This window comes from Rattus norvegicus, chromosome 14, assembly GCF_021556685.1.
Source record: "Rattus norvegicus strain SHRSP/BbbUtx chromosome 14, alternate assembly SHRSP_T2T, whole genome shotgun sequence".
In the NCBI taxonomy this organism is placed as follows: Eukaryota; Metazoa; Chordata; class Mammalia; order Rodentia; family Muridae; genus Rattus; species Rattus norvegicus.
This window is the reverse complement of record NC_141547.1, coordinates 99974605-99989235: the sequence shown is the minus strand read 5'-3', so window position 1 is coordinate 99989235 and position 14631 is coordinate 99974605. Positions and strand designations below refer to the sequence as shown.

Here is a 14631-nt window from a genome sequence, read left to right as displayed (position 1 = left end):
GTCTTCAGAAGTTGTTTTTCTTGATAAGAAAATGACCTATTTCACCAGCTCTAATAGGATCTGGAAAGAAAAAAGTAAGGGTTTAAAACTACCATTAGAAGGAAAAAAACTACCTTTAAAATGTCTATTAGTGAGAAGCATAAAACAAAACTGTATACCGATTAATAAAACTTTGCATGACGTATGAACGTGTGCCAGATAAGTTATTCTCAGTCCCCAGCACATCCTCCTTTGCTCCTGGAACACAAGAACTCAAGACTCTGCCCGCCATATTTCTTTCACCTTTCATTTCCTGACTGTCTCTTGTTTTGGAAACACAGAATGTCATTAGAGATGTGGAAAGTGCAGTGTCAGAAGCAGATGAACCCTGTCGGTCTTTCCTCCGTGTCAACATTTATTGAAGAACATTAAGTTGAGAAAGCACGACAGTTTAATTGACAGCAAATACCCAGCTGTCCTGGATCCACCCGCCCCAACCCCCACCTCTGCCAAGGAGAACATGAGTGTTTTATTCTGATCCTAATAATAGATTACTTGAAGAACAGTGATCACTCTCAGAAATCAAATCGAAGACTGAAGAAACCAGACCATCCCACCCTTACCTCAAACTCTGTGGTACAGATAAGGGAGCTGTCTATGCTATGGATAACAGCTCTATCCCTGGTCCCCCCAGTCTTTTTGTCATGTATGCTATCCGAAACTAAATCACATGGCATAAAACTCCTCCCAGTTCTGAAAATTTACAAAAGACAGGGCTGCTCATGGGATTTCCCCAAAGATTTCTCCACGTCTCTGCCATTTCTTTCATGGCTGTCTATCTCTGCCTTCCTATGCTAAGTCTTGGTGAATGGAGTGCCTCTCCAGGTTTAAAGTGTAGCCTCTTTCCCTTTAAGACTGTTTAGCTGTTTTTGACACATTGTTTCTTTCTGATTGCTTTGCCAGCAGAAGGTCCGATCATGGTCTTAAAGCCCTGTCTGCCAATAAACCTCACTTCTGGAGGGTATTGTGCATCCGTTCCATTCAGAAACAAACCATTGCTATTTATTGTATTTACCATTCTCAGATCATACATTAAACATCACACAGTAAACATATCTCTATATTGGATAAAGAGATTGCAGAATGGCTTTAAATAAAGGCAAAGAAGTGACAACGCCTGCACTGCCAGTGTGTGAATATCGGGCGTAGGTCTGCAGGATTGAAAGAGACACATACACGGGTCACCCGTTTTCGGAGAGTGTCACCAAGGCTTTACAGAGATCTCCTTATATACCCGAGGCAAAAGACATGGAAAAACAACAAGGCAGGTGAAATCCCCAACCAGGAAAACAGGAGAACAAGAAAAATCTGTGTTGTGGAAAGTCCCAGGCCCAATCAGGGGCGTAAACAATTTCTTAATAACAACAAGCTGAAAGGCTTGTTGAGGGAGAAGGTTGCCATGGAAAATCCCGGGCCCAAATCAGGGCTGAGAGCAGCTGCCAAGGGTGTAAACAACTTCTTGCTATACAGTAGGCTAAAAGGCTCAGCGAGGGGGAAGGGAAACACCCCAAGGAAGGGCCCAAAAAAGAAGGCCTGAGAAGTCAAAGTTAAGACAATGAAGAAAATGGGGCCTGAGAAAAGCTGCAGTAGCAGCTAGTCAGGCTACAAGAGAGCACAGGTTTGAAAGAAAAGCTCAGAGTCCAGATGAAGAGAGGGACAGACAGATGGACAGCAGGGCCAGATAAGCAAATAGGACAGCAGTCAGTAACATAGCAGGGATGGAAGGAAGCTGAAGCCCCCAGGACAGTTCTCTGTCTATTTGGTGAGTACAGGGTGGTCAGTGACAGACTAGAGCCATCACCATAATGATATAAGTGTTTAGCTCTTTATGTGGCTCAAGTGAGAGTTGTTCCTTTTCCTTAGTCTTATACACTTGGTAAGTTCTTGGGCATGAATTCCCTGATACAGTTTTAACACCCCCATGTGCCCTCACAAGCCTCCATTTGCCCCAATAAATGCATAGGCTGGACCCCTTTCCCAAAGATGGCATTGATCAGTCTGCAGTGTTTATGGCTCTGGATAGATGGTTCATGTGTCCACCCAGCTGCAGTTTTCTTCCATCTTCAAAATGGTGTCAAAGGCTTGTAAAACAGACTCTCCTGGGACAGTGCACGACTTGAAAAAACACTGCTTTAAACAGTATGGAATGACTGAGACTAGGGCATAGTCTGATCTCAACAACAGATTATTTAGGGGCTGGAGAAAGGGCTCAGCAGTTAAGAGCACTTGTTCTTGCAGAGGACCTGGGTTCAATTCCCAGCACCCATAAAGGGGGTTCACGACTATCCATAACCCCTGTGCCAAGGGACCTAAAAGTGCATGTGATACACATACACGCATGCAGGTAAAACATTCATACATATAAGGTAGATAAACCTAAAACGATTATTTATACCCAGCTTCTATATTGCACGGTTCCATTCTCTATAAATTTGGAGCAAGAAACCTAGGTGGAGCCAGAACTACCCACAGCCAGACTGCAAGGGTATGCCCGGGACGCTCTTTGTTACTTTTACTGCTTATAAGAGTAGCCATTGCAAAAGAACACAGATTTAGGTTGTTCTAATGTGGCAACAGTTTCATGAAGCTTTTGTCCAGACAGAGAGAAAAAGCCATAAATATTGACACTTTGAATATATGGGAAACACCAAGTAGGCAGGTTTCAGAAGTAAGGAAAGCTTTGCCTTGGGCCTCAGATGTTATTTAATAACATCTCAGCTTTGTGTTGGTGAAACCTAGGGGTCACCTAAGTTCTTAGAAGAAAATAATGGAGCTGAGGATCCATTTCTCTCTCTCTCTCTCTCTCTCTCTCTCTCTCTCTCTCTCTCTGTGTGTGTGTGTGTGTGTGTGTGTGTGTGTGTGTCTGTGTGTGTGTGTGTCTGTGTCTGTGTCTGTTGGACAGTTGGGGTTTTTTTAGGTCAAATCTGAATAATTAGAAATTCCTCACTTTCTTGGGTGAATAATTAATGGAAAAATTCATCTGTGGACGTAGCTCAAGGACAAGAACTTGCCAAGCACAGAGGAAAACCTGAGATTCAGCCCCTAGCACCCCAAAAAATACTTTTAGAAAAGAAAGGAAAAAAAATAAAAGGAAAATAAACCAGGAGGAAGGTCAGAACTGGGTCAACGAGGTGTATGCCCAGACAGATGAGAAGGTAGACGTCCCACACCCACTGAGGGAGCTAAATCAACATCATGGGATGGAGCTGAGGTTCCAGGGTCAGGTTCCAGTTAGTCCTTCACATGCACACACGCGCACGCGCGCACACACACACACACACACACAAACACACACACACACAAACACGCATGCACACTCACACTCACGTATACACAAACCAAGTATCAGATGACAGATCAAGACAGGGCCACTACCATCACAGTGCTAGAATGTTCGGAAGTCCAAGTGACAGAGTCACACTCTTTCCTGGCTCTGGTGTGACTGATAAGCTATTTGGTTTCTCTGGTACGTTTTTTTTTTGGGGGGGGGGGTTCTTTTTTTCGGAGCTGGGGACCGAACCCAGGGCCTTGCACTTCCTAGGTAAGCGCTCTACCACTGAGCTAAATCCCCAGCCCCTCTGGTACGGTTTTAACGCATGCATGTGCCTACAGTCTCAGTCTATCCCAACACATTTATAAGGTGGTTCCCTTTCTACTCACAGGAATGGGTCATTTATCAGTCTGTGCTGCACGGGTGGGCTAGAAGAGATGGTGATGTTTATAGGTTCACCCTAAAGCAAGGACCCTTCACCTTAAAAACAGAATCAAAACTGCTTGTACAAGGGAGTCTCTCACAATGAAGCATAGCCTGAAAAATATCACTGTCTTACACAAACGCAGTAACTCACAGCGTGCCTCATCCTGCTCTCAACAAAGAGAAGACACAAAGAAGACCCCGATCCTGGAGTCTGGGGTGTGGGTTCTATCCTTTTACTGGAAGACACATAAGGGTACAAACAGGCAGCTCCCACCGTGGTTTGCCGAAGAAAGTTTCTTTGGAGAAAAGAGAATTCATTCTGGAGCCAAATTCGGGTTATCCAAGCACCGTGTTCCAATATGGCAACAGGGTCGTGAACTTTTTATACTGAGAGAATGAAAGGCGATTGTAAATCAAGACACTTTCGACGTAGTGGTAGAAACACCAGGTAGTCGAGCTGCAGTAAAGCCAGGGAAGTCTCTACCTCAGCTTCCAGACGCTACCTGATGACACATTTAGCTTCAGGGATGACGGGAGATAGTCTACCTGGGTCACTGTATCCCACCTTATACAGTGGTCATGTGATACAATGGTCATGTGATACAGTGGTCGTGTTAGGTCAGGTGCAGCTGAGTGATCACTGAGGATGAACGGAGCCTTGGATAATTTGGTTCTATGTCTGTTATATCCCAACTGTGTGATTAGGAAGCGACTGCTGTCAGTCAAGCCTTACAGAATCTATAACACAGATAGACTCTCTTTTCTTCTAAGTTCCCGTAACATTCCTGCAGCCTCCAGAGCTAATAATTAGCCCCGTTTTAATACATTTACTGGAGCGGCACTGCAGACTAGCTGCCTTTTGATACAGCTATCAAATGCAAAATAAAAACCGTCAGGACCACCTCTGGCTAAGACACACGTGGGAAGTAAGATTGAAACGATTACATTGCAATGTCATGTGAACTTAGAATCTCAGCCCTCCCTCATTTCCTGAGTGTAAGAGAGGGAGACTGCTTCCTTTCACCCTAGTAGCCTGAGTTCTGAGTCCAAGCCTTAAATTAACATCAACAGGAGAAAAAGCGATTTCTCTTGAACGCTTGCGTTATCAGAGTTCCATCAAAACCTGAGACTCAAGGAAGTGGCCTGATGATTGTCACAGTTACAGGAAGGATGGACAGCATTTGGGGCCTTTTGCAGAGAGGTGGAGGAGAGCAGAAGGGTGGGAAGAAACCGCACGACGACTAACCCTACTCAGTCCTGCAGTAAGAGACAGACTCTTCTAACAAAAGTTAACTCCAGACATTGCTTCCCCCCCCCCACCCCCGCATGGGTATCTTGACTAGTGGAAGCTTTAGAAATGTAACTTTGCTTTACCAAAAGAGAAGGAGGACACCTTACTTGAAGCACTTGAGGTCAAAAAACGGAGTCTCAGCTTCTTTTTAACCCTAAGCTGCACAGCTTATTTTGAGGTCCGCTTCTGAACACCTTTATAAGCACGTGCATATGAGCATACATCTTCATTTGAATATTTTTCCTGGAAAGTAGAACTATCAGATAAAACCATGCAACTTTTAAAGAAGACAACATTTCCTGAAAAGAAGAAAAGTGATTTGTTAAAATTCTCCAGATGAGGTTTGCTTTGCTTGACTTTTTATTTATTAAAAATGGAGACTTTGCATTTCAACTATTAAATCCTTGGGGATTAAGACAGGTTTAAATGAGGGAGAAGCTTATGTAAATATGCCACCTTTAGATTGGAAATGAGGACAATTTTCTGTTCTGCTCAGATATCAATGTCCTGTTGAGAGGAAGATTCCTCAAAATGCTGAAGCCAGCAGTCAGAATAAAAACTCAGCCAGCATGGAGGGAGGGGAGAAGCAGGAAGGCTTTATGTGAAGGCTTTGTTTCCTGGGGAAGCTGTATCTTTGAACTTAATAGCTTAAGGGTGGGGGGATACAATCTACAACTCTTATAAATGGACTTTATTGTGTCCTCCCAACGCAAACAATACAGTTCAGCATGGTCACAAGTTATTAAGAATTTAACTGCCCAGATGTTAGACCTTTCGGCATCTTTCTGGATCTACTTTCTGTCATTGTCAAATGTTGGCTATCTTCTGTCTCCATCTATTAGATAATGATCACAAGAACCTGAGACAGTTTTTCATTCAATACCCTTGTGGTCTAGTTGGCACAATTCCATATTCCCTTGGCTCACTTTGAAGCATGGGTACCAACGGCCCTTTCAAAATGTGCTACCCTTGAATGTTTACTTAAAGTAGAGACAACTGTTTGTTTTAAATTGATGGTAAGGCTTGTGGCGTGTGTGCCTGTTTTATCCCAATACATGTTAAAATGTAAAGTTAAGCACAAGCACTCTCCAGTTACCCAGAATGCATCACTTTACTCTCTGAACACCGCCCCACCCCCACGCCCCAACCCCAGTCATGCTAGTCAGCAGGACATTTTAGAAGGAAAAGCAATCCCTACAATCATGGCTAGAGAAGACATTTAAGCTTGTATCAGTATGCTGGATCATGGGTAACCCAGATAATACAAGAAAATTACTCGACCAGCATCCTTTTAACGGGTCCTAATATAGAGACTTTCCAGGCTTGGTCTCCTCCCCTTCCTTCTCAGCTATCCATCACACCCCTATGCTTCATGAATCAGCTGCCATCGTCTTTGCAAAGCTCAGTCCTGCTTGCTCAATGGGAGTAAAACTCCCACGGGGCCTTCTGGTGCCTGTAATTGACCCACCCCTGGTCACATGCTGCTCTGTGGCAATCCCTCCACTCTGAAGCTAACTGCTGCTGTTATTTATCCCATGGCCTATGTCACAATTACTAAACTGTGATCAGCAGAGCAGTCAGGTCTACAGCTCGTGGGCTCTCCGTGCCTGACACAATGCTTTATGCCCGGTAAGGTTCCAGTAGTGATTATTGACTTAAGTCCAGGGATAGTCAAATAGTACATTTTCTGACTATTTCCAAAAAGAAGGACCTGCTTGGGTTGGGTTTGTTTTTTTTTTTTTTTTTTTCTTTTCCTTTTTTCTTTTTTTCGGAGCTGGGGACCAAACCCAGGGCCTTGTGCTTGCTAGGCAAGCGCTCTTCCACTGAGCTAAATCCCCAACCCCGTGCTTGGGTTGGTTTTAAGGAGCTGATTTTGCTTTCTACAATGCCAATCTCAAAGTCTGGAAGTTCTTCTCAGGTTTTCAGCAGCAGTCCAGGCAAACGCCCTTCAGTTCAAAGTACAATGTTCATTTATCTTTCACTTTTCTCAAGATTGCCACGACCTGGAGTTACAATAGTCAGGGTTTAACTGGTGACCTTTATTCTCTGGCCAGTGATTCAGCTAGAAAGATATAAACTTTTAAAAAATACTGAAAATCATGACTGCTGTACACTCTGGTAAGAGCCTCTTGGCCCACTGGAGTAGGGCAGACTCTCTACTAAGCCACGGCGCAACAAAGGGTGCTGATGTTTACTCTCTCCCAGGAGAAAAAAAAAATGTTAACTTCACTTTTTAACTTTAAAGCAAAGCAGCACATAATTATATCTACTGAGAGATTATGATGGTCTTGAAAATTAAGTCTTCTTTCCGCCGGGGCAGCCATCTTCCTGTAACTCGCCAAAATGACGAACACAAAAGGAAAGAGGAGAGGCACTCGGTACATGTTCTCTAGACCTTTTAGGAAACATGGAGTCGTTCCTTAAGAAGGGTGATGTTGTAGACATTAAGGGAATGGGCACTGTTCAGAAAGGAATGCCCCATAAGTGTTACCACGGCAAAACCATTAGAGTCTACAATGTCACCCAGCATGCCGTGGGCATCGTTGTAAACAAGAAAGTTAAAGGCAAGATTCTGGCCAAGAGGACCAATGTGCGGATTGAGCACATCGAGCACTCAAAGAGCAGAGATGGCTCCCTGAAGCGGGTGAAGGAGAACGATCAGAGGAGGAAGCCAAAGAGAAGGGCGCCTGGGTTCAGCTGAAGCGCCAGCCTGCGCCTCCCAGAGAAGCCCACTTTGTGAGAACTAACAGGAAGGAGCCTGAGCTGCTGGAGCCCATTCCATAGGAATTCATGGCCTAATGTACACAAAGGAAATAAAGGACCTGGACTGCAAAGTGTTTTCCTTAGGTTGAAGTGTGGTGTCTTCTCCCTGAAAGAAAATGTTAAAGCAAATTTTCATTGTCTTTGCTGCTCAGATTTTACTGATTGTTCTTCTAAATGATATTGCTTAGTGTGCAGAAAATATACTCTTGATTAGAAAGTAGTCAAATATTTACAAAATGTGTACACTAGTTCTGAATCACCAGGGGGAAAGCTGAGAGAAATTAGTCTGTGGCCAGGCACGGTGGTGCAGCTTTAAATTCTAGCTCCTGGAGGCCGAGGCAGGAGGCTCTAGGCCTGCAGGACTTGCACAGTAGCATGTGAGTATCCCAAGGGGGAATATCAGAGAGTGCGCCGTGCCTGGGGTGGTTCCCGCTTCAAAGATTGTCTAAATTCTCCAGAGCGGGCAAACAAAACCAAGCCAAGGACAGGGCTGGCCACAGACATTTTGTAATACTTGCTGAAGAAGCATTGATTGTTTTCCTAACCTAAAGAACAAGGACGAATTGGCATTGGGTTCACCTTTCTGGTGTTCTTTCAGGTTGGACTTGGCAGGTGCATTTAATAAATGTTACCGCAGAGTGTTAAAAATAAAAAAGAAAGAAAGAAAGAAAATCACGTCTTAGTCTAATGTGATAGGTTGGCTCCTGTTGCTGTAACAAACACCCGAGATGACTCAGTGTATAACAAGCTTACTGTGAAGAGTCTATAATCCATGATCGGTTAGTGCCGTCGCTTTAGCCTATCCTATACACGTACATAGACACACATAAACACGCACACACATATAAATAATAACTCTTTAAAAAATAAAGTCCAGGGCTGGAGAGATGGCTCAGGAGTTAAGAGCACTGACTGCTCTTCCAGAGTCCTGAGTTCAAATCCCAGCAACCACATGGTGGCTCACAACTGTCTATAACTCCAGTTCCAAGAACTCTGATGACCTCTTCTGACCTTCAAGGGCACCGGGCACGCACATGGTTACCAAACATACATGTAGGCAGACACTCAAACATGTTTGTATAAAGCTTTTAAAATTTTAAGAACAAGAACAACAATAACAACAAAAGGACCTGCATCAGTTCAGGGCCACGGGAAAGGAGCAAAGTATTGTTTCTATGGAAACAATTACAAAAACAGAGGGTAGGAGCTGCTAGGCCAAAATACAAAAATAAGTATTTCAACGGAGAGTCAGAAATCATAAGAAAAGAAAACAATAGAAATTTCTGTCCTTGAGTCCATTTATATGAAGTGTTGTATTTACTTATTGGTGTAGGGTTTTAACCATGTACATTCCTGGAATTAGACCAATCTGATCATGGTAAAGGCTCTTCTTTAAATTATCCTGAATTGGGTTTGTAAGTATTTTATTGAGAAATTTGCATTTATTTTCACTAGGGAGCTTGTGGTGTATTTCAGTGAGTTAAACATTTGGTCTATTCCCACAATCATGATACATCATCTCATGGCCCTTTCCGTCAATCTCATCAGCCACCAACATAATTTTGGTCCTTATAGTTTGTCCTTTCCAGCGTTTAGTGCAAAGGGCATTAAAAATATTGTCTTTCAGAATCTGGCCCCTTTCATTGGCAAATGTTCTTGAGATTCATCCACTGCATAAATATTTCACTTATTTTTAATTGTTGAATTTCGTTTTAAACCCTCAGAAATAAACCTCAGGCTGTAGCAATGAGCCATTTTGATGAACAGCAGCAGGAAAGACTGGTCTCTGCTTGAGCTAGGAGATCGTCAATTACAATTAAAGATTACATTTCTTTTTTTTTTTTTTTTTTTGGTTCTTTTTTTTTTTTTCGGAGCTGGGGACCGAACCCAGGGCCTTGCGCTTCCTAGGTAAGCGCTCTACCACTGAGCTAAATCCCCAGCCCCTAAGATTACATTTCTTTTCTCAGCAGTAAAGCCCCATGGCTTATACTTTACTGTCAGCTAGAAGTCCCAAGGAATCTTTACAGATTGCTGCTTGGAAGTTGCAAGAGTCCAGTCGATGTTTGGAATTCGAGCACAGTACTTGGTCCTTAACTTATGCTTCATAAAACAGATAAATCGGAACAGATAAAGCCATAGATAAATGAAGATTTGGGGCTAGGGGTCCCAAGCCAGGTCTGAGACAAAGGGGCTCTAACTGGGGTCAAGAATGAGAACTGAAGGAAACAAGATTAAAACCAGGAGGTGCGATCCAGAGAGATTCCCCTTAAACAGGGGTATGGGCAGCCAAGGCTGTAGCAGACACTGACGCTTCATCTATGGTTGGAGTGACATAGTGCAGCAACTGGTTGGTATGTTATCGCCCAGATCTTTGTTAATATGGGGGTGGAGTTTCTACCATCTGCCCAGGGCCATAGTACTCAGTCTGCAGCTTGAGTCAATGCTCCTGAAAGGCATGCCCAAACACAAATGCTCAGTTTATGATTTAGTAGATCTGTGCTGGTGCCCTTACATGAGGGGGCTTTCTTTTGAACTTTTCCGAGCTCAGTGAATTAAATCCTGAAGTCAGTCAGTGTCTGTCTCTTTATCTTAAGGACTATCAGTCCCCCTCCTACTCACAGGAGGAAAGCCAGGGTACACACGGAGATGATACGAGCTCAGTGAATAACGTTCCAAGCAAATGTAGGAGGAAGGTAAACGGAGTGAAACCATTTGGATCGATGTTTTCACTTCTTGGCAGGTCTAAGGGCTTCCTAGAAGTCTTTCTGCAACCCTCGTTTTTCTTAAGAGCTGCCACAAAGCTGGAGAGTGAGAGAGAAGAAGAGGAACATAGGTCACAGGAGCTAAGAAATGCGGTGCAGTGGGTCTGGCAAAGTCCAAGGTGGAAAGAAACAAAAGTCCTGCGTTGTTGGTAGAAGTGGAGCAGTCAGTGCTTCCCCATCAGCCTTCCAGTCATGTCATCAAATGAGCTGAAAGACAAGTATGGGGACCTGGCAGGAGCTTGGTAATGTGGACATACGGGACTTTAGAATTTGTCTCCTTCCAACATCTAGAGACAAAGTTGCCACCATCACACACACAAACCACACTTGGGGTGACAGGACAACAGTATGGACCCTGGCTTGCTTTCTGACCATCTGGAGCAAAGCCACCCTGCTATTCTGGACTGTTTGCCCTCCTGACTGTTGACATAGACAAACTCAATTCTTACTTTTAACTCTCTTAATTATAGCAACTTAGTCTGTCCTTATGTGTGTGTTAGGAATATAACCATAAATATTTGAGGATGGAAGGCACGATATCATGAAAATAGAGGTAGTAACTGACAAGCAGGGGACAGAAAGTCACCCTAGATGAGAGAAATCAGAAAAGGTTTCTGTTTTAATCAGATTGCCAAAAAAAAAAAATCTTTCCTCTCTCTCTCTCTCTCTCTCTCTCTCTCTCTCTCTCTCTCTCTCTCTGTGTGTGTGTGTGTGTGTGTGTGTGTGTGTGTTTACATAGAGAGACTTATTTTAAGAAATTGGCTCATGCAATGTGGAGACTGGCAAGTCTAAAGTTGGGCAAGAAGGAGCTAATACCGTAGGCCTGTGGCAACATCACACCAACAACTTCAAATTTTGCTCTGAATTTGATGAGGGTCCCTGACATTATCAAGGTGAATGTAAAGTCTTCGTATGTTAGCCACAACCTCAAATGCTGGACTACATGCAGCATCTGGGACTCAGTGTTTGATTAAAAAGTCAAGCACTACAACCTAGCAGAGCTGACATATAGAACTAACCATCGCAGCTTCTTATAGGACGTGGTATTTAATTTAGCTTGAGGAATGGTTAAGATTGCAGTAAGCACGTGGTTTCTATCAGACTGATTTTCACACACTTATTATTAGGCCATGTGTTCCTGAAGCTATAACTTTCCTCATAGATATAAACTGACTAATTTAAGTCACGGCTCCATATGGAGGAAAAGAGATAATTTAAACCCACAGTCTGGTTCAGTCAGTGGAATAAATGCTGCCATTGAGATGCTCTCTGCTCAGACTGTGAAATACTGAATGGTGCCCCAACCAATTCCACCTGGACACTAGCATGGTCTCCACATGGAAACTAGCATGATCTCCACATGGACACTAGCATGATCTCCACATGAACAGTAGTATGATTTCCACATGGATACTAGCATGATCTTCACATGGACACTAGCTGATATCCACATGGACACTAGCATGATCTCCACATGAACAGTAGTATGATTTCCACATGGATACTAGCATGATCTTCACATGGACACTAGCTGATATCCACATGGACACTAGCATGGTCTCCACATGGACACTAGCATGATCTCCACATGGACACTAGCATGATCTCCACATGGACACTAGCATGATATCCACATGGACACTAGCATGGTCTCCACATGGACACTAACATGGTCTCCACATGGACACTAGCATGATCTTCACATGTATACTAGCATGGTCTCCACATGGACACTAGCATGATCTTCACATGTATACTAGCATGATCTCCACATGAACACTAGCATGATCTCCACATGGACACTAGCATGGTCTCCACATGGATACTAGCATGATCTCCACATGGACACTAGCATGATCTCCACATGAACACTAGCATGGTCTCCACATGAACACTAGCATGATTTCCACATAAACACTAGCATGATCTCCACAGTTGCTTCTGTCACATTCTGGAAAGAACAGACTATTGACCCAGTAAAACTGTGTGCTCCTCCTCTCTCTTGCACACACACACACACACACACACACACACACACACACACACTATCCCAGTTCTGTCTAGAGCTCTGTACACAGTGTTCAGTAATTTGAATGGTACAATCTCTGGGTGCAGATAAGTCACAAGGCTGATGCAATTCACAAATGCTTGTGAAATGAATGTAGGTGAAGCACAATGGCCTTAGGCAGGGCAGATGTAAGTTGAGCAAAGGTACGCTTTTATTTGACAAGAGAAGGGAGGAGTTAATTTGCTTGAGACTGGTGCTGTCTCAGTGTCTATAAGTAGGCAACTACATGGAAAGATCCCACCAGATGGCTCTCCTGTCTGCCTTAGAGTCTCCACCATCTGCTAAATCTATCAGCACTGGAGACACATTTCCTTCCTTTAAGCCTGGTAATTTAAAAAATATTTTAGACTTTCTGAGGAAAAAAGTTTTGCTATAAGAAAGATGACAGGAATCAGAAGATAGAGAGATAGAAGGAATGCCATTGGAATACAGTTGGCTGTAGCCAGGGGATGGAAGGATTTGGATTACAGTTGGCGCCAAAGACGATCTCTGCTATGCTTGCTACTGTTAAACTGCTATTGGTTTAGGCCCTGGCTGCAAAACTCAGGTCCAGTTCATTGTGGAATATCTTAGTTCCTTTTTTTTTCTAAGCCAAAATGTAGAATATAATATACATCAGATCCAGTCCCTGAAGGAAAGTTTGTCTGAAAGGCTGTTAGGATGGCTCAAAAGATAAGGCACGCCCCAGGACCACCTCAGGCTGTTTCCTGACCACCACACTGTGTGCCATGATGTATGTGCACGCTCACTAAACAGAAATGCAGAACTTTTCTTTTCAAAAAACATTTTCATTTGAGACTGTGCCCCTTACAAGAGTCATTACAACCCACCATTTCCCTCTGCAACTCCAACCCTGTAAGTAGACAAAATGAAACAATCATTAACCAGATAATCTAGAAACAGCCAGTATAGTATGTCAGTATCCCACAGAAAGGTCTAAAACAAGACAGACTTTACATACAGCTGCTCTGGCATTCTTCCTTGAAGCAATTTTTTGGGAAGTGGCTCAAGAAAGAAGCCCAGAGAGAGCCTAGCAGTGTCCTCAGTGAAGGTGGAGATCAGAGCTAAAGATGGAGATTCACAAAGATCAGAAGCCTGCACAGATGTGACTTTGACCAACCAATCTGAGGCTGAATGATGAGCCGTGGAAGGACAACTGCTTACACAGTACAAGCTGAGTACTGACCAACACTCACACAGGGCTGAAACTCTATCGCAGCCTTACTACCCAGAATGCCTTGCTACATAGCTGAGGAATTCATTAGACTCCAGGTAGGTCAGACCTTAACAACAGGGCTAAATTATACTTACATATATCTATTCTAGATATGCCTTAAAAGAGAGAGAGGGGGGGAGGGAGAGGGAGAGGGAGAGGGAGAGGGAGAGGGAGAGGGAGAGAGAGAGAGAGAGAGAGAGAAAGCCTAGAAAGGATTAAGATAATCTGCAATTTTGACAGAACAAAGTAAAACAATTGTTGAAATAATATTTTACAGTAATTTGGCCCTTAGTAGTGTGAACATCCAAACACACACACACACACACACACACACACACATACCACACACACACACACACACACAAGAATTACAGTAATCTACATGCAAAGCCACACAAAAGTGTGTCCCATAGGTTTCTGTTCATCAGTTTTTTTGGGGAAGTCATGGAGACAGGAAGCTGAGAAAGCGGGACACTTTGCATCTGTAGTCAATGAACAGTCTCCGTACTCAACATGTGCTCTCTTCTTCATTCAGTCCAGAGCTCAGCCCATTAAACGGCGCTGCGCACAATCAGAAAGGATCTTCCACTTAAAGAAAAATTTCTCACAAGAACGCCCCACCCCCCACCCCCATGTACCTGTGCACATGCCCCCATGCGCTCTCCCTTCCCCCAGGTGAGACCTGGGACTGCTGGCCTTTCTCCTTTAAGTTGCTCTGTCAGAAGTTTATTGTGATGACAGAAGCTGGCCCTGAGCAGGGAGACATTGTTGTGATAAATCTGAGCCTGTGCCTCT

General features: G+C 43.6%; 1 pseudogene; it reads left to right on the top strand.

The window, feature by feature from the left end:
- Positions 1-7331: 7331 nt before the first annotated feature.
- LOC134481875 (large ribosomal subunit protein eL21-like) lies at positions 7332-7826 on the top strand (annotated as a pseudogene).
- Positions 7827-14631: the final 6805 nt, after the last annotated feature.